The sequence below is a fragment of the Gossypium hirsutum genome, chromosome A10 (assembly GCF_007990345.1).
Source record: "Gossypium hirsutum isolate 1008001.06 chromosome A10, Gossypium_hirsutum_v2.1, whole genome shotgun sequence".
Lineage (NCBI taxonomy): Eukaryota > Viridiplantae > Streptophyta > Magnoliopsida > Malvales > Malvaceae > Gossypium > Gossypium hirsutum.
Genome location: NC_053433.1, coordinates 37,369,730 through 37,392,968, shown reverse-complemented (window position 1 = coordinate 37,392,968; position 23,239 = coordinate 37,369,730). Strand labels below are relative to the sequence as shown.

Sequence of the window (23,239 nt, the reverse complement as noted above, 5' to 3'; positions counted from 1 at the left end):
AAAGGTGTCTTGTATGCTATCCTGTAGGCCCATAAAGCATCATCTAATATTTTGGACCAATCTCGTCGGTTCAGGCAAACTACCTCCTCGAGTATGCCTTTGATCTCTTTGTTTGCTAGTTCAGCTCGTGTAACACCCCTTACCCGTGTCCTACACCGAGATAGGGTACGAGGCATTACCGGACTTAAACACAAACAATCATGCAAACCAGGCCATAAAATTTTATTCATATTTTAAAACATTCAATCACATGCACATAGTCCCTTATTTGGGTTTACGAAGCCCAAAACATACTTTACAAAGGGTTCGGGACTAAACCGAGAACATTGGAAAGCTTTGGGAAAAACTTAAAAAATTTTCCCATGAAACAGGGTCACACGCCCGTATGGACATAGGGGCACGCTCATGTGCCATCAACACTCCCGTGTAACTCTTTGTTTATGACGTCAGCAGATAAATTGAACCACATGGCCAAGCCACACGCCTGTGTCACCAGGCCGTGTCCCTCATATGGATGAGACACACGGCCATGTCTCATCCCATGTAGTTAACTCTTAAGCTATTTTCCAAGCCTTTTTGTCACCCTTACATGCACACACATATACATGGATCTAATGGCATTCAACATCCTCAATTATGATACAAACATATCATTTACCTATCAACATGCATGTGTTACACATTCTCACATTAAACCAAGACTAGTCATTCCATAGTTACCTTTGTGCCAATTTATTTCAACTTATCATCAAACTTCCATGTTCAAAGCAATATTAGTTTATCTCCATATTACGCATTCAATTCATGGTCATAAAACACACATTCAACATACATGACAGATTGCCAACCATACATGACAAACAAACATAATCATATCTTCATATCGTAAGCAATAAATCATAACTTGACTAGCTATACTTACAAGCCATAATCAATATGAGCCACATCTCATGGCCATATGCAATAGCTCAAAATAGGCCAATACTTTGGCCAAGTCATAATAACACATGTCATAGAACTAGGTCCCTATACATGCCACTCACTTGATATTTCTAACATTTGTGTCAATACTCCAAAGGTATTGGCTTTATAGTGTGATGCTGCCTCTGATGATCTCCAACCTCGAGCCGACCTGACAACACCAAAAGAAATGGAAATGAGGGATTAAGCTTTACGCTATGTAAGCTTGCATGAAAAATAATAAGCAAAGTATTAACATGTTATTTTTCAATTCCTCTTTATTTATTCAAAGTCCAGTTAAGTTGTTTTCTCGAGTCACGGTCACTAAATTATTTATATCCGGAGCTATGAGACTCCAAATTGAGAACCACTAATTTTCCAGAAACTAGACTCAAATATCTTTTTTCCATAAAATTTTTAGAATTTCTGGTCTATCCAATAAATACAGTTTATTATTCAAAGTCTCCACTATTTTGCTGTTTGATAGCTTCGATCTTTCTTTACTAAAATTTATTTATCTCATAGTACGGGACTCAGATGATGCTTCTGTCTATTTCCTCTAAAAATAAACTCATTGAGAATTTTAATCATGTAATTTATAACCCATGATTATTTTCATACAATTTTTAATGATTTTCCAAAGTTAAGACAGGGGAGTCTGAGATCACTATGACCTTGTTTCACAAACATTCAAATATATCATAATAGGAGATTCCTTTACTTACACCATTTTCTTTATAGAAAACTACACTCGATAAGATTTAATTCCATATGTTATTCAGCCTTTAATTCGACTTCCAAAAGTTTTTGTGGATTTTCAAAGTAGGACTACTACTACTGTCCAAACTGTTTTAGTACAATATAATGATACCATCACAAGATTTTCATGAAATTACTCTCATAAGTGTCACTCATTCATTTTCATTCTTATCACAAGTCCATGGGTTTCGAGTATTTACCTGTGCTATCATTTAGCACAACACTCGTTCAAACGTGACAATTCATATGCATCATAACAGTATCATATAACATAAATGAGTTTATCATGGAAAGAACCTTTTTATTTCATTTCTCATATTAATCTCGTTGAATTTCTTGGAATCTCGATGGATATCCCATTCACCATCAATTCATACAAGTGATAATTTCAAGTATGCACTCCCGTGAACCTCGCTTTTACGGCGGGATTACTAGTCCAGGCTAAATCCCCCGTAGTATAAACTCATATGGTAATGTCGGGATTACCAGTCCAAACTAAATCCCCCGTAGTGAAAATTACCCTTATGAGTTCGGATTTTAATTACCAGTCCAGGCTAAATTCAGATCCTAATCGAATTACCCGTCCGGGCTAAATCCATTTCAGCACACATATTCTTCGGGAGGCTAGATCACTTTACAAGTTCATGTCCACCAATTCGTATTTTCCCTTTCTAAAAAGCACACTCCAGCGAACCTCCTTTCTTACAGCGGGATTACTAGTCCAGGCTAAATCCCCTACAATGACATATACTCCAATGAGCTCGAATCTGAATTACCAGTCCAGGCTAAATTCAGAACCTAATTCGGATTACCCGTCTAGGCTAAATCTGTTTACACATATTCTTTGGGAGGGCTATTTATGTAACACCCCCATACCCGAGACCGTCGCCAGATTCGAGCACAAGGTGTTAACGGACTTAATTCATTAATTAAACAGCTCAAACAATTTATTTTAGAATATCCAGACAAGTTGGCTAACTGCGTCACAGTCGATAAAAAATCTATATCTCGAGTTACGAAACTAGAAATCCAATTCCGTAAATTTTTCCTGAAACTATACTCATATATCTACTTACAAATATTTTTCTAGAAGTTTTGGTGGGTCCAATTATTACAGTTTATTAGTTAAAGTTTCCCCTGTTTTAGGGTTTGGCTACTCTGAACCCTGTGTATTACGAATCAGATATCGCCATGTATAGAGTTTCAGTGACTATGTAGTTTGTTTCTCATAAAACTAGACTTAATAAGGATTTTGTACATGTAAGGTACAACTCCTAATTTTTTTTTTACAATTTATGGTGAATTTTTAAAGTCAAAACAGGGAATTCAGAGATCTCTCTGACCCTATTTCACCAAAACTTAAATATCTCATAAAATATAATCATTTACCTGTTTTGTTTCTTCCATATTAAAATACACTCATCAAGCTTAGATTCCATAACTTATTCATCATTTAATTCCATTTTTACTATTTTTAGTGATTTTTCAAATTCACGTCACTACTGTTGTCTGATTTTGCTTTGTGGCCAATTTTACCTTTCCAAGGATTTTCATTGTTTAGTTAAGACATAAAGCATACATGTTATCATATATAAACTTGATTAGCCATTCCACTAGCTAATCATTCTCAAACATTTCCATTCCATCCATGGACCATATCGTAAGATTATACACACAAAATGATTGGAATGCTATACATGCCATATTTCCAAAAATTTCAAGTCATTATACCATGATTGTCTAGTGATAGTGTGAGCGTGCCTCCGACCGTCCCGATCTCCAAATTGACTTGTCAAAACTACAAAGAATGAAAAGGACGGAGTAAGCATAGATGCTAAGTAAGTCCACATGCAAATAACAAATAGCTTAACAAAGCAATTATACCAACCAACGTTAGCATAATATCACCAAAACATGTATCACATTTCTATTCATCATTCATCATCTTGCCATATTATTGTTGTCATATCAAGTGTCAACCCGAGGGTTAAGTACATACCTGTCCAAAGTGCCCATTCCACAACACTTACCAATACTTCAACTTGCATCTTGAGTATTCTTCCATTTCACTAGAATTTTACCAGTTGAACACATCGGAATATAACTCGGATACTTGGAAAGTTTGCACATAAGTGCCACATATGTAGCCAAGCTACCATGTAACCCGCCCATAAGCGAGCTCAAACTCAACTCAAAGAGCTCGGGGGATCGCATCCATAAGTGAACTCGGACTCAACTCAACGAGTTTGGATGCCTAGTTACATCTCACGAACTCGGGCTCAACTCAACGAGTTCGGATGTTCGCATCCATAAGTGAACTCGGACTCAACTCAACGAGTTCGGAAGTTCGCATCCATAAGTGAACTTGGATTCAACTCAACGAGCTTGGATGCCCAAATATCCTAATCTATTCCTAAGGTTCAACGGGACTTTCCTCATTCGTACTCCTTTACCATTCTCCTTGGAATACCAATGAAGATACTTCAGTAGTCTTCCACATTTTTCACATAATTCACAAAATTTTTGCCTGTTGTCCAACAATGACCACAAAGCATAGAATTGCATGATAACAATCATAATATCATATAAATAGCATTAAATTATTTAAAATAACGATTATATTACAATATTTACATATGAACTTACCTCAATACAAAATGAGAATAGTCGAGCCTATTCCTCGTAAACCTTATTTTTCCCCCGATCTCGACTCGAATCTATTTTCTCTTGATCTATAATACCAAATTAATTTATTTAATACACACATTCATCAAAACAGCCCCTAGTATGAACTTTGGCAAAATTACTATTTTGCCCCTAAACTTTCACATATTTATACTTTTTCCCCAAGGCTCGTAAATTAAATATCATCCTATTTTCTTATGTTTTATGAGATGCCAATCAATTTTCCCTTTTATAGCAACATCAAATTCACACTCTAACATGTACTTATGAATATTAGGTATTTTTACCGATTATGTCATTTTACTCGTTTTTACAAAAAAACACTTAACAAAAGTTGTTTAACACATTCTCAAACTTCATATTCTACCATAAAACATCAAAATTCATACATATCATCCATGGGTAAAATTTTAAATATAAACCCTAGCTCAAAATATTGGTAGAAATAGGTAAACTGAGCTACGAGGATTTCAAAAATGTAAAGAACATTAAAAAGGGGCATAGAAATCACTTACAATCAAGGCTTAAAAGTGTTGAAACCCTAGCTATGGTGGAGAGAAAAATTCAGTAGCAACTTATGGAGAAGATGATCATTTTTGTGTTATTTTTCCCATTTTATTTCATTTAATATCCAAATGACCAAAATGCCCTTCCTTACTAAACTTTCAAAAATTCCATCCATATCCAATTTTTGTCCATAAACTTAGAAATTAGTCAAATTGCTATTTAAGACTTCCTAATTAATATTTCAAAGCAATTTCATACGAGAAACTTCTAGAATGCAAGTTTTGCAACTTATTCAATTTAGACCCTAACTTCAAATTAAGCACTTTATATATAAAATTTCTTCACAAAATTTTTACACAATCATGAAATCATATCATAGACCTCAAAATAATCATAAAATAATTATTTCTATCTCGAATTTTGTGGTCCCGAAACCACTATTCTAATTAGGCCCTAATTCGGGTTATCACAATATAGGGATTGGATCACCCGTCCGGGCTAGATCCTTTTTACCATCAATTCCTTTTCAAGAATCCATCGAATATCCTATTTAATTAAACCAAGATTTTTCTTCCTCTTATTATCAATCATGTCAATGTTTCATAAATTTTCATACATTGAGCATTCGAATCATATTCTTATCAAGAGCATACATTTATTATATAATCATCATTTAAGCAATTAACATACCTCACACATTATATTTACTTGCAAATGGACTTAACTTCCTTTTCACTCTTTTACAAGTTATCAAACTTAATAAAACATCATGTTATATCAAATTCTCAATATATTTAGCTATTATAAAGCAAGCCATCAATGATTGAACCATCCAACATTTCATGTGCTACTAGTCATATATCATTGTTCTTACAAATTTTTATATACCATTCTTTCATCACTTTTCAATATATTAAATCATGCCATTTGTGTAATAATAATATAGAATTTTCAATTTAAACAGAGCATTGCAATATTATTGACACACGAACTTACCTCGGTACCAAAATAACAAAAAGGAACCTAACCGTCGATTTTCCATTTTTCACCCGATCTAGGTCCAATCCTCGTTTTCCTTGATCTATAATATCACATTTAGTCTAATTATTAGTCACATTATTTAATGAGATCCAAAAATCATATTTTTTTCAAAATTACATTTTTACCCCTCAACTTTGTTGAAATTACACTTTTTCCCCTAGGCTTCAATTTTCTCACTCTATAGGCCTAGCCGAACCATCTTCATAACTATGGAAAACTACAATTCTCATCAAAACACCATTTTATACCATTTTTACAACTTTTACAAAATGGTCATTTCGGACGTTTTTATCGAAAATCGCTTAATAAAAGTCGTTTATTTAACACCCAACTCTCATTTTCTACCATTAGACATCAAAATGCATGCATGTCACACATGGTTAAATTTTTAAACATGAACCCTAGCTCAAATTAATGGTAGAAATAGATAGATCTTGTTACGGGGATTGCAAAAACGTAAAAATCATTAAAAATAAGGCTAGAACAGACTTACAATCGAGCTTGGAAGCTTGAAAAACCCTATCTATGGTTTTTCCAGGCAAGTTTCGGCCAAGAGGTTGAAGATGGACAAAATTTGGCTTTTAATTTTGTTTTTAATTCATTTTAATAACTAATTGACCAAAATGCCCTTAATGAAAAACTTTGGAAACATGCCTAACCATGTCCATTTTTGTCCACCAATTTAACCAATGGTCTAATTACCATATGAGGACCTCCAATTTAAAATTTCATAACAATTGGACACCTCTAGCATGTAGAATTCAACTTTTGCACTTTTTACGATTTAGTCATTTTGACTTAATTGAGTGCCCAAACGTCAGAATTTTCGAACGAAATTTTCAATAAATCATCCCGTGAAATTTTAGACCATAAAAATATAATAAAAATAAACTTTCTTACATTGGATTTGTGGTCCCGAAACTACTATTCCGACTAGGCCCAGAATCGGGATGTTACATCTTGCTCATTCGTCTGCAGATGGTAAGCTGTGGCAACCTTGTGCTTCACTCTATGTTTATCAAGTAACCATTTCAACAATTTGTTCACAAAATGGGATAATTAATCACCGATGATAGCTTTTGAGGTTCCAAAACTTGTGAACGCATGTTTCTACAAAAACTTCATAATAACTTCAGCATCATTCGTCGGATATGCGTTGGCCTCAACCCATTTTGACACGTAGTCTACTGCTACCAATATGTACTTGTGACCAAAAGATGGAGGGAAAGGACCGAGAAAGTCAATACCCCAAACATCGAATAATTCTACCTCAATGATGTTTGTTCAGGGCATCTCATTTCTGTTGGTGACATTTCCAACCCTTTGGCATCGATCACAGCTCTTTACGTAAGCATACGTGTCTTTAAATAGCGTTGGCCAAAAGAATCTGCCTTGTAATACCTTGGCCACAGTTCGTGTACCTCTAAGGTGTCCCCTACTTGGAGCTGAGTGACAATGATATAGAATCTTATGTACTTCATTTTTTGCCACGCATCTCCTGATCATTTTATCTGCACACTTTGTAAACAAGTATGGTTCTTCCTAGAAGAAGTACTTCACATCGTGAAGAAACTTTTTCTTTTGATGATACATCTTATCAATCGGTATCAAACCATAAGCTAAATAGTTAGCAATATAAGTAAACCAAGGGGTATTATGGACATGATTTACCTTCAGTATGTATTCATCTGGAAATGGCTCCTGAATGGGTATAAGTGGAGAATTCCCTTCTTGCAACTCCAATTTGGACAAGTGGTCTGCTACTTGGTTTTCTACTCCCTTTCAATCTTATATTTCTAGATCGAAATCTTGAAGTAGAAGTACTCATCGGACCAGTCTCGGCTTAGCGTCTTTCTTGACAAGTAAATACTTAATTACCAAATGATCCGTATAAACAGTCATTTTGGTACCTACAAGATAAGATTAAAACTTATCAAATGAAAAGACAATAGCAAGTAACTCTTTATCTGCTACTGTATAATTCAATTGAGCTCCTATTAGAGTCTAACTTGTGTAGTAAATGAGATGAAAAACTTTGTTTCTTCGCTGGCCCATGAAGGCTCCTATCGCGAAGTCACTTACGTCACACATTAGTTCAAATGGAAAATCCCAGTCTGATGTTACGATTATGGGTGTCGAAACTAATCAACTCTTCAAATCTTTAAAAGCTCTTAAGCATTCCTCATCAAATTTGAACGTCATTTCCTTCTCCAATAATTTGCATAAGGGTTTAGCAATTTTGGAAAAGTCCTTGATAAATCTTTCATAGAAATTGGTGTGGCCCAAAAAGCTTCTAACACCCTTTACAGATGTTAGGGGTGGAAGTTTCTTGATGACATCTACCTTTGCTTTATCTACATCAAGTCCATGTCTCGTTATCCGATGCCCTAGAACGATACCTTCTCGTACCATGAAATGGGACTTTTGCTAGTTGAGTATGAGGTTAACATGTTGTTTGATGATGAAATATGAAAGATATATTTTGGGTTAACATGTTTTGTATTGGAGTTTTTGATGATTTTGAGTAATTAGGACTAAATTGCAAAAATAATAATTTGTGGGACTAAAATGTGAAATAAATGAAATATACGGACTTATACAAACACTATGAACATTCATCCTAACACGGGTATATTGAAATTTTGCATATTTTGAGTTTTGTGTAATAGGGACTAAATTGTAAAAAGTGTAAAAGGTCAGGGGTAAAATGGTAATTTACCCATTTATGTGTTTTAGGACTAAATTGAATGAAAATATGTTTGAATGAGTTTAATTTGAATATGTTTAGATTAAGAACCAAAGAAATCGGATTTGGATCAGGGAAAACTAAAGTTGTCAACTAGTCGTCCCATTTCGTTTTACATCGTCCGAGGTAAGTTTATAAGCAAATAGACGTTGTTAATTTTAATTAAATGAAAATTATATATGCTGAAACGGAATATGTGAATATATATATATGTAATAGTCTAATGTTTATAAGCTTGGCAACTATGTTTACGAATTTGTTTCGACCGAGTTACGACGTCTGAAAGCCCCGTATGAACCTTAGGAATAGCTAGGATACATATGTCATCACATAGGATTCCGATATGTGATGTGCGAGTAAGACCATGGCATCGATATATATGTGCGAGTAAGACCACGTTTTATACGTTGGCATTGATATGTGACTCTGATATATGTGTGCGAGTAAGACCCTATCTGGGACAGTGGCATCGATATTTGATTACATGTAAGACGACGTCTGGGACGTTGCAATTGTATGATATATGTGATTATTTGAGTGTCTTACCCAATTCCGAATGGTTCATCGGGAAACGATAAGTTGTAATCGAATGTATAATATGAGCTAAAATGATCATGTATGAATTACTTTATTACCTACTTGAAATAAGGTAAGTTACTTAATATTTGTTGCAAGTCATGTATGAAGTTAAGGAAGAATGAATGTGAACATGGTAAGTGTATTTGACCTTGTGAATATATAATATGAATATTATTGAAATGTTCTTTGAATATGTATGTATATGATCATGAAGATTCGGCCATATATTTAGTATGTGTTTGAAGTTATATTTTCAATCATGAGCTTGTGTATATGAGTGTATGTGTATTTGTTTATATAATGAAATTTTGGCTTTGGAAGTTGAATGATAATTTGTTAATTTAACTATATGAGCATTCGGCCAAGGTGACATTTATGTATGAAAACATGTCAATTATGAACTTTGTAGCTTGAGACTAAATGTGGTATTGATAATATAATTTGGTTTAGTTTATTTGAGTTGATTATATCATTGGGTTGTTTATTTGCTTATGACTTACTAAGCTATAAAAGCTTACTCTGTGTGTGTATATTTGTTTTTGTTTTATAGATTTTGGATTCAAGTTACGAGCTCGAGTATCGTCAGCAAAGCTTATCACACTATCGACAGTCTTTTGTATTTTATAAGCTGAATTTTTGGAACTATGGCATGTATAGGCTGGATTATGTTTTGAAATGTTTGATTTTTGGTTATGAGTAATCTAAGCCATGCGAAAATGGCTTAATAATTTGTTGTGCTCGGATTTAATGCTTCGTTTGATGATGGTTATGCTTGGTTATTATTTTGGTGATTCAGTCTTATACATATATATATGTGTGTGTGTGTGTGAAATTGGTTGTTAAGTTAATTAAGGTGTTATTATGTGAATTTGAATTAAATAATATTTGGTTAGGTTCGAACATGGTAGAAGATTATTTTGATATGTTTGTTACATGGTATGTAAGTTTTGAGTTTTGGATATATGACGAAAATCTAAATGTGGTCATAATCAACCCTATGATTTGACACTAGCATATATATATACATTGTTGGCACATAGTGAATGATATATATATGCATATACGTTAGCTCAAGGTATATATATATAGGTATTGTGGTATTTGATCATGTATTTTTGTAATGGAGTAAAAGATGAATGTTATTGAGTTGAAATATGTAATGCATTAGCTAGTAATAAGAATGTTATATATATATGTATTTTGGATGTGTTTTAAACTTTATCTTAATTGGTATACATGATTTGTTTTATAAATTAGTTTAAGTTATCTAATTATTACAAGGAATATATGTTGATCGTGTTTGTTATATAAATTATTAAAATGAATAAGTTAAATATAATGTATATTCGGCTATTGAGTTAAATTATTTATAAAGGCCAATGGCATACTTATATAAAGGAATAGTATGATAATATTTACCTGGTTGCGTAAGATCAACTTAAAAATAATGTGTTTGTGTAACGCCCCGATTTTTGGGCCTAGAAGTAATAGGCCTTGAGTTTGGGTTCAGGTAGAAGACGGCCCGAATAATTTGAATGTTATTGTTATTATTATTTTTATTATTATTATGTATGTTTAGTGTAGCAATTAAATAAATTACGAAAGGTTATGGTGTGGGAAAAAGGGTTCAGGGCTCGGCCTATAGCTTTAGCAAAATTCTTAAATTTTGCCTCTTAAGGGAATCTGGGCAATAGGCCTTATTAATAATTTGGGCTGAGTTTTAGTACAAGCAGGCATCTGGCCCAATGGCTAAGGATGCTAGGAGGGTGTGGGAGGTGCCTCGGTTCAAGGCACGGTTTGTTTTATTTTTAAACGAACCGGGACTGCTGTATGTAAGTCCTAAAGTCAATTGTGAGTAGATTATATCATGAGAAGAGCTTCAGTCCAGTGGCAGCAGCGTGCTAGCCATGCCGGGAGGTTATGAGTTCGATTCCAGGGGAAGGCGAATTCTGTTTTATTTTTAAACAGGCCAGAACTAAAGCGAGTTAAAGGTTAAAATTAATTGTGACCATATATTAGTAAAGGAAGAAGCGTGGTGCAGTGGCCGTAGCTCAGGCGAAGGCGCAAGGGCGCAGGGCAGACGGAGGTTTGGGGTTTGAGCCTCATCTCGAGCACGTAAGGTTGGGATTTTTCCTGCACGCGTGGGGAAGGAGTTGGGGTCTGTTCAGAACTCTTGGCAGCATGTTGAAGCGGTGCAAGCGGTAGGCTGATCGGTTAGGAGTTTGAATGAAATTCAAACATTGAAGTTGGCCAAAAATCAAGGAGCAATTCGGGGAATTGGAATTTAGGACAAAATCCTATGCCGATATACATTCATTCGGCCATAGCTAATAAGTGCCATATATCTTTGGCCTTTAGGATTTATTTTTTTCTTTTTCTTTTTGGGTAAGGTGTGCCGTTTTTGACAATTCTTTTCTCTTCTTCTTTTCTTCTCTCTTCATCTATTTTCTCTTCTTCTTCTTTTCCTCTATAGCCAAATCTTTCTACCATTCTACTCAACTCCACTTCATTGCCATTTGTTTCTAAGCCTTATAGCCGATTGCCATAAAAGCCGAAATCATGAAAGCCTGTTTTTCTTCTGTGCCATTTTCTCCTAGCCAAACCCTCTGATCCTTCTCCATCTTTTTGGCCGATTCTCTCATCCTCTGAACCCCAAGGTCCTGTCGGCAAAACCACTACAAAACCCTCATATTTCATTTTTCTCTTCACTATTTCAAAAAGCCGAAAACCCCATAGTCTTAGGGGCATAGCCGAATCTTTAGACCTTTAAAGATTTGATTTCTGCTAACATTTGAGGGGTTAGATCTGCATTAGAATTGAATAGGAACTAAAGTGGAATTGTTGACTGAAGGAATCGGTGGTAAGTTTTTGAATCTATTCTTTATTTAGGGTTTTAGAAAAGCTAGAACCCCTAAAGGCTTAGAGAGGCTGTCGATTGGGCCCTATGGCTCTTAGAGTTGTGACAATTGTTTCATTATGATGATAGTGTGATCTAGAGGCTGCTGATCAGAGGCTTGGACAAGTAGAACGATTGGATCTAAACCTAGTCCCTAAATTCGAAAAATGTAGGATCTCTAGTGCCTAAAGTGTTAATGGTCGACTTTTGGGTAAGGAGTTTTATATACAAGTTGTTATGGATTCATAGTTAACGTGTTGGTAACTGACTGTAGGCAACTGGTGTGTGTGGAACTCGTCAGTGTTTTGTCGCAAGCAGGTGTGTAGACGACACTCACTCATAGACTAGATCGGCAAAAGCCAAAATGCCGAAAAACCGATATTTTGTGGATTTACGAGTGTGCGAGCGCTCGTGAGATGGTTTGGATTGCTATTCCTGGTAATCCCAAGTGTTAGGATTACAGAGTACACAATTTCGTGCACTTCGGTATATTTGAGCTTAATGGGCCGAAAACGGGATAATGGGCCAACGGCCCAACTCGGTAAGAATGCTCGGTAAGTATTTTTGTTGATGTGATAATGGCTGTAATATGTATGTAAACCCTAAAATAGGTAAATTTACTAAAATACCCTAAGTATGAAAATTACCATTATACCCCTAGGTGCAAAATGACCATTATACCCCTAGGTTGATTTTGACTGAAATGCATGATATTTTGATTCTGTTTGTTGTATGCCATGACATGTATATCTGTTGCATGGGATATGGGTTATAATGATGGAGGAAGCGTTCTGGTGGCTCTGCCACAAATATCTGTTTCTGGTGGCCTTGCCACAATTATCTGTATCTGGTGACTCTGTCACAATATCTATTCTGGCAGCCATGCTGCATATTTGTGATATGTAGACGGATGGGTGGGTCGAGTAGTCTCTCTACATGGTATAAGGTTGGCACGGGGGTATATACGGATGGATATGGGTTGGGTTTTCTTCATGCTTGATATATCTGTTCTGTTTCTGTTATGGGCCTATGGGCTTCATTCTGAATTCTGTATAGGGTTAAGGCCCAACTTAATCTGTTTCTGTGGTTTGGACTAGTTTAGACTATGGTTGGGTTATTTTACACACTGAGTTTCCCAAACTCACCCCTTATTTTCATCCACGCAGGTAATCCCCAACCATAGTGGGCTTGGAGCTGTGAAGGATTCAGAGTGGCCACTCGTTCTACAAATTTGGTTTTCTTCTGGTGAATTGGACATCTTTTCATTTACTTTTTATGATTTGGGTTTTAAGTTGTAATAAGGCCTCTTTAATTATTTTAAAGGGTTTTAATATGTTTTAGTAGAATAGGTATGATATTTATCTTAATCGCTAAAACTGATTAGTTCTAGGGCGCATTTTCAAACACTGTAATTGATTTTAAAATATCACGACAGCAAAGTAAAACTTTAGCAACGAAAGCATTTTCCAAAATTAATCATTTTTCCTTAAACTGGACTTAATTGTATTGGTTTCCTAAGAACATACACTAAGTTAAGGTGTGGCAATGGTAGTGTGCATGTCTAGGATTGGATATGAAGGGTGCTTGGTACTTAAGCAGTCCGATGGACTCACCTCCTCTTTTTCGGTTTCCTATCTGGTGCTCAGCTTCTATTCACTTTAATCTATAACAAAGATACTCTTTCACTAAGAAAGATTTTAGATAAAACATGACCTATACAGTAATGCTTCAATGTGACACACTGGATTCGACCATAACGTCTAGGTCGGCTTTGGGGGTGTTACATTTAGTGGTATCAGAGCCCAGTTGCAACAACTCGGCTGTGGATCGGGTCCGAAAATCTTTTCGAAAAACTTAGGCCTAAGTAGGGTATTTTTGTGAAATGTTTTTGGAAAGTTCTTTTCAAAGATATTTTACCAGGTATGCATGTCTTAAGGTTCAATTTGAAAATGGTTAAGGAAATTAGGGAAACGCTTCAAGCAGGGTGCTTGGAGTGTAAGAAGAGGAAGGATTCTAGTTCTTAGAAGACCAAGCCTCATTCTATGAAACATGTTAAGGCACGACCAAACTTTCCAGCCTACAAGAATTGCAACGGGCGTCATCCTGCTGAATGCCATAGGAAGACAAGAGCATGCTTTCGATGTGGGTCCAAAGAGCATCGAGCTCGGGATTGCCAAGTTTATTCTATTTAAGTGTGTGTTACGAATTGTATGCGTGCTTGACAAATGTTTCTTTATTTTGGTAATTAGATGTTTGGGGTCGTACTAAGAATTATTTTTTTTAAAGTGTGCAGCAGAAGCATAGTGGGTTGACTTGAGTAATACGGTTAGTTGGTAGTTTGAAATTTCGAGGATGAATTTTCTTTAAGGGGAGTAGAATTGTAAAGCCCCAATTTTCAGGCCTAGAAGTAATGGGCCTTGAGTCTGGGTTCGGGTAGAAGATGGCCAGAATAATTTGAATGTTATTGTTATTATGATTTTTATTATTATGTATGTTTAGTGTAGCAATTAAATAAATTACGAAAGGTTATGATGTGGGAAAAAGGGTTCAGGGCTCGGCCCATAGCTTTAGCAAAATTCTTAAATTTTGCCTCTTAAGGGAATCTGGGCAATAGGCCTTATAAATAATTTGGGCTGAGTTTTAGCATAAGCAGGCATCTGGCCCAGTGGCTAGGTATGCTAGAAGGGCGTGGGAGGTGCCTGGGTTCAAGGCACGGCGTGCGCAAATGGTTGTTTTCTTTTACAACCAAGGATTGCCATAAGGAGGCCTTATAAAATCTCAGGAGGAAAGGTGACACAAAAGAGGCACGTGGTCAAGTGGCAAGGAGGCGTTAAGAGTGTGCATGTGGTTAGGGGTTCGAGTCTGGTAAGTAGCGATATTTTGTTTTATTTTTAAACGAACCAGGACTGCTATAGATAAGTCTTAAAGTTAATTGTGAGTAGATTATATCATGAAAAGAGCTTCAGTGTCGTGGCAGCAGCGTGCTAGGCTTGCCAGGTGGTTATGAGTTCGATTCCAGGGGAAGGCGAATTCTGTTTTATTTTTACACGGGCCAGAACTGAAGTGGGTTAAAGGTTAAAATTAATTGTGACCATATATTAGTAAAGGAAGAAGCGCGGTGCAGTGGCCAGCAGCTCGTGTGAAGTCGCAAGGGCGTAGGGCGGACAGAGGTTTGGGGTTCGAGCCTCATCTCGCTCACGTAAGGTTTGGATTTTTGCTGCACGCGTGGGGAAAGAGTTGGGGTGTGATCAAGACTCTTGGCAGCATGCTGAAGCGGTGCAAGCGGTGGGCTGATCGGTTAGGAGTTTGAATGAAATTCAAACATTGAAGTTTGCCAAAAATCAAGGAGAAATTAGGAGAATTGGAATTTAGGAAGAATTCCTATGCCGATATACATTCATTCGGCCATAGCTAATAAGTGCCATATATCTTTGGCCTTTAGGATTTATTTTTTTCTTTTTCTTTTTGGGTAGGGGTGCCGTTTTTGACAATTATTTTCTCTTCTTCTTTTCTTCTCTCTTCAACTATTTTCTCTTCATCTTCTTTTCCTCTATAGCCGAATCTTTCTACCATTCTACTCAACTCCACTTCCTTGCCATTTGTTTCTAAGCCTTATAGCCGATTGCCATAAAACCCAAAATCCCAAAAGCCTGTTTTTCTTCTGTGCCGATTTCTCCTAGCCAAACCCTCTGATTCTTCTCCATCTTTTTGGTCGATTCTCTCATCTTCTGAACCGTAAGGTCCTGTCGACAAAACCACTGCAAAACCCTCATATTTCATCTTTCTCTTCACTATTTCAAAAAGTCGAAAACCCCATAGTCTTAGGGGCATAGCCGAATCTTTAGACCTTTAAAGATTTGATTTCTACTAACATTTGAGGGGTTAGATCTACATTAGAATCGAATAGGAACTAAATTGGAATAGTTGACTGAAGGAACCAGTGGTAAGTTTTCGAATCTATTCTTTATTTCGGGTTTTAGAAAAGCCGAAACCCCTAAAGGCTTAGGGAGGCTATCGATTGGGCCCTATGGCTCTTAGGGTTGTGACAATTGTTTCATTGTGATGATAGTGTGATCTAGAGGCTGCTGATCAGAGGCTTGGACAAGTGGAACGACTGGATCTAAACTTAGTCGCTAGATTCGGAAAAAGGTCGGATCTCTAGTGCCTAAAGTGTTAATGGCCAACTTTTGGGTAAGGAATTTTTTATACAAGTTGTTATGGATTCATAGTTAACGTATTGGTAACTGACTGTAGGCAACTGGTGTGTGTGGAACTCGTCAGCGTTTCGTCGCAAGCAGGTGTGTAAACGACACTCACTCATAGACTAGATCGACAAAAGCCGAAATGTTGAAAAGTCGGTATTTTGTGGACTTGCGAGCGTGCGAGAGCTCGTGAGATGGTTTGGATTGCTATTCCTGGTAATCTCAAGTGTTATGGTTGCAGAGTGCGCAATTTCATTCACTTCGGTATATTTGAGCTTAATGGGCTGAAAAGGGATAATGGGCCAACGGGCCCAACTCGGTAAAAACGCTCGATAAGTGTTTCTGCTGATGCGATAATGGCTGTAATATGTATGTAAACCCTAAAATAGGTAAATTTACTAAAATACCCTAAGTATGGAAATTACCAGTATACCCCTAGGTGCAAAATGACCATTATACCCCTAGGGTTGATTTTGACTGAAATGCATGATATTTTGATTCTTTTTGTTGTATGCCATGACATGTATATCTGTTGCATGGGATATGGGTTATAATGATGGAGGAAGCGTTCTGGTGGCTCTGCCACAAATATCTGTTTCTGGTGGCTCTGCCATAAATATCTGTTTCTGGTGGCCCTGCCACAATTATCTGTATCTGGTGACTCTGTCACAATATCTGCTCTGGCAGCGATGCTGCATACTTGTGACGTGTAGACAGATAGTTGGGTCGAGTAGTCTCCCCACATGGTGTAAGGTTGGCACGGGGGTGTATACGGATGGATATGGGTTGGGTTTTCTGCATGCTTGATATATCTGTTCTGTTTCTGTTATGGGCCTATGGGCTTCATTCTAAATTCTGTATAGGGCTAAGGCCCAACTTAATCTGTTTCTGTGGTTTGGACTGGTTTAGACTATGGTTGGGTTATTTTACACACTGAGTTTCCTAAACTCACCCCTTATTTTCATCCACGCAGGTAATCCCCAACCATAGTGGGCTTGGAGCTGTGAGGGATTCGGAGTGGCGACTCGTTCTGCAAATTTTGTTTTCTTCTAGTGAATTGGTCATCTTTTCGTTTACTTTTATGATTTGGGTTTTAAGTTGTAATAAGGCCGCTTTAATTATTTTAAATCGTTTTAATATATTTTACTAGAATAGGTATGATATTTTCTTAATCGGTGAAACTGATTAGTTTTAGGACGTATTTTCAAAAACAATAATTGATTTTAAAATATCATGACAACAAAGCAAAACTTTCGCAACGAAAGCGTTTTCCAAAATTAAACACTTTTCCTTAAACTGGACTTAATTGAATTGATTTCCTAAGAACATACGCTAAGTTAAGGTGTGGCAATGGTGGTGTGCATGTCTAGGATTGGATCCGAAGGGAGCTTGGTACTTAAGCAATCTCATGGATTCACCTCCTCTTTTTCGGTTTCCTACCTGGTGTTCAGCTTCCATTCACTTTAATCTATAACGAAGATGCTCTTTCACTAAGAAAGATTTTAGATAAAACATGACCTATACAATAATGTTTCAATGTGACACACAGGATTCGACCATAACGTCTGGGCTGGGTTTGGGGGCGTTACAGTTTGGTATGCGAATGAGATATAATTTATCTTGTATATTTTATTTATTTAATGTTTTGTAATGATATGTTTGATAATTTCCAAGTTGGACTAATTTAATAGCATGATTTTGATATATGAGTTTAAATGTTTTAATATTTGTATATGTAATTTGTTATGACAGTATTTAATTTAAATTTTGATTATTTGAATAAAATAAAGGAAATGCATATCTGATTTGTTTAGTTGAACTTAAATTCTTTTAAAAATGTATAGTAATGAATGACTTCCTTAAGCTGTGATTTGTTTGGTAACACCTTGTAACCCTAATCTGGCGACTGATACGGTTTAGGGGTGTTACATGGTTAATAAAAGAATAAAATGAGAAAATCAAGTCAAAAATCGTGCCCATCTTCTCCAAGGGATGCCAAAAATTTCATGCTCTCCATAGCTAAGGTTTTGAACATTTCAACCCTGACTGTAAGTGCTCCTTAGCCCCGTTTTTAATGTTCTTATGTTTTTGAGATCTTTGAAACATGATCTAGCTATTTCTACCATTATTTGCTAGGTTTCATGTTCAAAAACTTACCCATGTGTGACATGCATGTATTTTGATGTTTAATAGAAGATTATGAAAGTTTGATGTGTGATGAACATCTTTTACTAAGTGCTTTTTAGTGAAAACACCTAAAAAGGTCTTGTTTGTAAAAGGTGTGAAAATAAGTAGTAAAAATGTGAAATAAAGGAAAATGTGGGTTGATATGAGCATGGTATAGGTTCGACTAGGCTTGGGTAACCAAGAAAATGCATGCATTTCATTCTATGAGCCTAGAGACTAAAGTGTAAATAAGTGAAAAGTTAGGGGTAAAAAGGGTAATTTGACCAAAGTATGTGTTATGGGTCAATTTGAACAATGTGAATATTGAACAAGTTAAATTTGGCATTATAGATAAAGAAAAACGTGATTCGGGTCTCGATCGGGGAAAAACAAAGTTTACAAGGATTAGGCTCATTTCTATCATTTTGTACTGAGGTAAGTTCATTTGAAAATTATGTAACATGTACCATACTTTAAATGCTTTAATATTGCGTGTATGGTAAGTACATATATAATTAGTGAGATGTTGTACCATGTGTTAATGCTCAAATTTTATTATGAATAATGCTTTGATTATTCCATGAGTATGTGATTGGTGCCATGGATATTGAAATCGACATTACAAGCAAGCTCAACAGAAATGTGGTATCGAAGAATCCCTTTTGAACGTTAGGCATAGTTTAGGATACAAGTGACATGTCACTAGGAACTATATGATCTAAGCTCATGAGTTGTGGTCTGAGTTCATGATATATGTTACACATGTTTTAGCGTTCCGGGTACTAGTCTTGTATGTTCTACCAGTGGTTGGGTAGTCCGGCATGTGTTGCGGATACCTAACAACTTGTGTGAGTAGCCCGTGTAGCTACATCCTAACCGTTAGCTTGTGAGAGCAGACCCGTGAGTAGTTTGAAAGCGAGCAACATGTGATATGTGATATAAGGTAGCGTTGGCTACATATTGGGCACTTAGGTGCGAGATTCCGATGTATCTGATAGTATTCCAAGTGTGCAACGGGTAGTTCAAAGAGAAGTTCCATGGGTAATCTTAATGAACACGTCAAAGATGAGAAAATAAGTATTATGTGCAAGTTGGGAAAGGTATGTACATAAACTCATGATTAAAGATCTCGATATGCTATGAACATGTGGTAAGAATGCATATGAGAAAGTTATGCTTATGAGATTTGATGACATTTATGAAACTTTGCCTTATGTTAATTGTATCAATTATGTCGCTTATTATTGCATGTGAACTTACTAAGCTTTAAAGCTTACCCCTTCTTTCCTTTCCTTTCCTTTTCTTATAGTGTCGCCAAGCTAGCTCAGGGATCGGAGAATGTCGGAGTTTTCTATTACACTAACAATTGGAAAATTTGGTATAGTTAGATTCAACATTTTGAATATGGCATGTATAGGGACTTGGTCTTTTTGTTATGTGTCATATTGATTAGCCAAATGTGTTGGTTCATGATGGTATTCTGATTCATTTTGTATATGGCCGTAAGAGGTGGCTCATAGTGATTATTTTGGGTTGTAACCCTAATCATTTATGCATGCATACAAATATGTTATGCTTGATGTGGTTCTTTGTTGTTGATTATGTTAATGAGTGTGATGGATGGCATGTATATTTAATGTATGAAATATGATTAGTGAGTATGACAATAAATGTGGTATAATGATGAATAGATATGAAATTGGTGTGAAATGCCATATGAAAGCCTAATGGTTTAAGTATGTGATATGTTGACACTACCAAGTTATAAATTAACCATGTATGTGAATGATTGAGTAACTAAAGGTGCCATGTTGCATGACATGAAGATAGTGTAGGTAGGTGAGTGTTCAAGGGTGCAAATGGCTTGGAAAATAGCCTAGAAATTGTCCACACTGTTAGACACATGGGCATGTGTCTAGGCCGTGTGTAACACACGGTCCGCCCCATGGGCGTGTGGTATGGCCGTGTGTCCCCTGTACCCTAATCAATTCAAGATAGAATGCCCAGTAGTAAACACATAGGCAGAGACACGATCGTGTGTCTCAGCCGTCTGGAGGACACGACCTTAGGGCATGGGCATGTACCCAGGCCGTGTGAAGCCTGTACTTAAATTCAAGAATTTAATTTGCCACACGGCCTAAGCACACAGGCTTGTGCTGTGGCCATGTGACCTCATTTTGTTGATGACATCATAGTTAGAGAGTTACAAGGGTTGAGGACAAGGTTGTGTCCCAAGCCACACGGGTATGTGTGACAACATGGCCTACCCACACGGGCGCGTGACTCTTCAAAACAAGAAAATTTTCTATGAGTCAAAGAAGGTTCTAAAAGTTATCGGTTTAGTCCCAAACCGCTCCCGGTGTATGTTTTGGACCTCGTAGGCCCTTTTAAGGGACAGTTTATATATGATTTGAAAAGTTGTAAATTTAGATGAAAGTTTATGGCTCAATTTTGTATGTTTGTTTATGTTTAAGTCCGGTAATGCCTCGAACCCTGTCCTGGCGTTGGATACTAGTAAGGGGTGTTACAAGGATACCCGAGATGCGAGTGAAGTGAGAGCGTCTACTTCAAGTATTCTAGCGACTCGTCTTCCTGACATTTCTCGATTGGTTGGCCATTGATAATTGTTGCTGGCGGCAATCCTCTCAAATGATTTCATAAGCCTTATTTTAAGACTTAGAAAGGAGAGTACCATTAGCAGAAGCGTCCACTACTATACTCGTGTGAGCATTGAGACCATTATAAAACGTCTCAAGTTGGATGCAATGTGGGATTCTATGATGAGGGCACTTTTTTAATAATTCTTTGTACCTTTCCTATGCTTCATACAAGGACTCATCATCCATTTGTTGGAAAGCAGTGGTCTTGATCCTCAACTTAGCATTTTTGCTAGGTAGGAAGTTCATGAGGAATCTTTCTACTAACTTTTGCCATGTGGAAATTGAATTTAGTGGAAATGAGTTCAACCAAGCTCAAGCTTTGTCCCTTAGCGAATATGGGACCAACTTCAATCGTAGTGCATCTTCGTGTACTCCAGCTAGCTTGAAAGAATCGCTAACCTCCATGAATAGTCTTAAGTACAGATGAGGTTCTTGGGTAGGAATTCCACTGAATTGGCCCACTGTCTGAAGAATCTGGAACATGACTGGCTTCAGCTCAAACTATAGTGCCTCAATTTTAGGTCTCCTAATACCCAGATTAAGATCATGAAATACTGGCACGACATACTGTCTCAAAGCTCTATCGCTATCATCAGCAATAAGGATAGGATTGAGCAGGGTTTGCTCCATTTCCTTGATTCGGATTTTTGAAGGTCATCTCTTCGGTTCTTCTTTCACTTGCTTGTCTTCTGTGCTATCGAAAAGTTCTTTCAATCTCAGTGTCTACGGGGAGTAAATTGATGATTCAATCAATACTCATAAACACCTGAAACAAACACAGAAAAATTAATTAAGTTAAAATTGAACATAAAAAATAAACCAAAATGCAAAATTAAAAAATTCACAAATAATGGCTTTTTAAAACAGTTCCCGAAAATGGTGCCAAAAACATGGAACGACAGAAATGTGCAAGTGTACACAATCACAACAAGTAATAAAGTGACAAGTAAATATCGAGTTAACCCATAGGGACTGTGAAAAGAATTATTTAAGAATGCAATTTAAAAACACTTTGGTGAAAAAAATATTTTGATTTGCAGAGGTAATTAAAAACTAGGATTTTAACTAAGTTAAATAAATAAAAATAAAATAAAAGTTCTAATACACGAATTCAAAAGATGATTTTAATCAAGATGACATAATTGTGTAAGATTAATTACATTTCTTAACTTAGAATTATTAAACTCGTGTTCATGTTGTGATGAATACATTCACAGCAACTCGATAATTTAGTAACTTACGAGCATACTCACCTACCAAAATCCATTTATCTCTTGACTATATCTTTATGTCAATTCAACCGATTAAACAAATTTTGATAAGCAAATGTGTTAATGCACATACAAACTTATGAAATTAAAATAATCACTTGTACATATCTCAATGCCAATTCAAACAACTAATTCAATCTCATAAGTGTGACACCCCTAAAGTGACCCTAGTCGGAAAGTGGTTTCGGGACCACTAAACCGAGTCATAAAGATAATTAACCGTCATAGTTGATGCTCATTATATGTACATATGCATGTGTGAAAATTTCATGTTTGAATTTTGTTAATGGTAAGTGAATTTTATCAAATAGGACTTATGTGAGAAAATTTGGAAATGTGCTAGGCAAATGTAAAGTGGCCTAATAATGCATATTGTGAAATGATGGGTTTGCATGTCAAATTCCCCACTTTAGAGGAAGTGGCCGGCCATGAGGGTATGGGATACAAAGCATATGCATTTTGTATTAATATTATAATGACTACATGGTTTTATAATAGGAAATAAGTATTAAAAAAACATATTAAAGACATTTTATGCTAATATGTGTGGGAAGAATAATAAAATATGAGGGGAGTGGGAGGAGAAACCAAAGTTGTCTCCCCCTTACTCCCCATTGCCGTGACTAGAGAAATGGGAGGAAAAACAAAATTCTTCCTTTGTTGTTCAACATGGCCGAATGGAAGGAAGAAGAAGAGGGGAAGTTCGGCCAAGGTGGTTCTTGAGATTAAGGTATGTTCAATGTTGCTTTTGGAGGTTTACACATCCT

The 23,239-nt window shown here is 36.3% G+C and overlaps 1 non-coding gene across 1 annotated transcript; it reads left to right on the top strand.

The window, feature by feature from the left end:
• Positions 1-21,313: 21,313 nt before the first annotated feature.
• Positions 21,314-21,420, top strand: LOC121208919 (small nucleolar RNA R71). Its single transcript, XR_005904040.1, has one exon. It is a non-coding gene; the product is annotated as a small nucleolar RNA R71 (small nucleolar RNA).
• Positions 21,421-23,239: the final 1,819 nt, after the last annotated feature.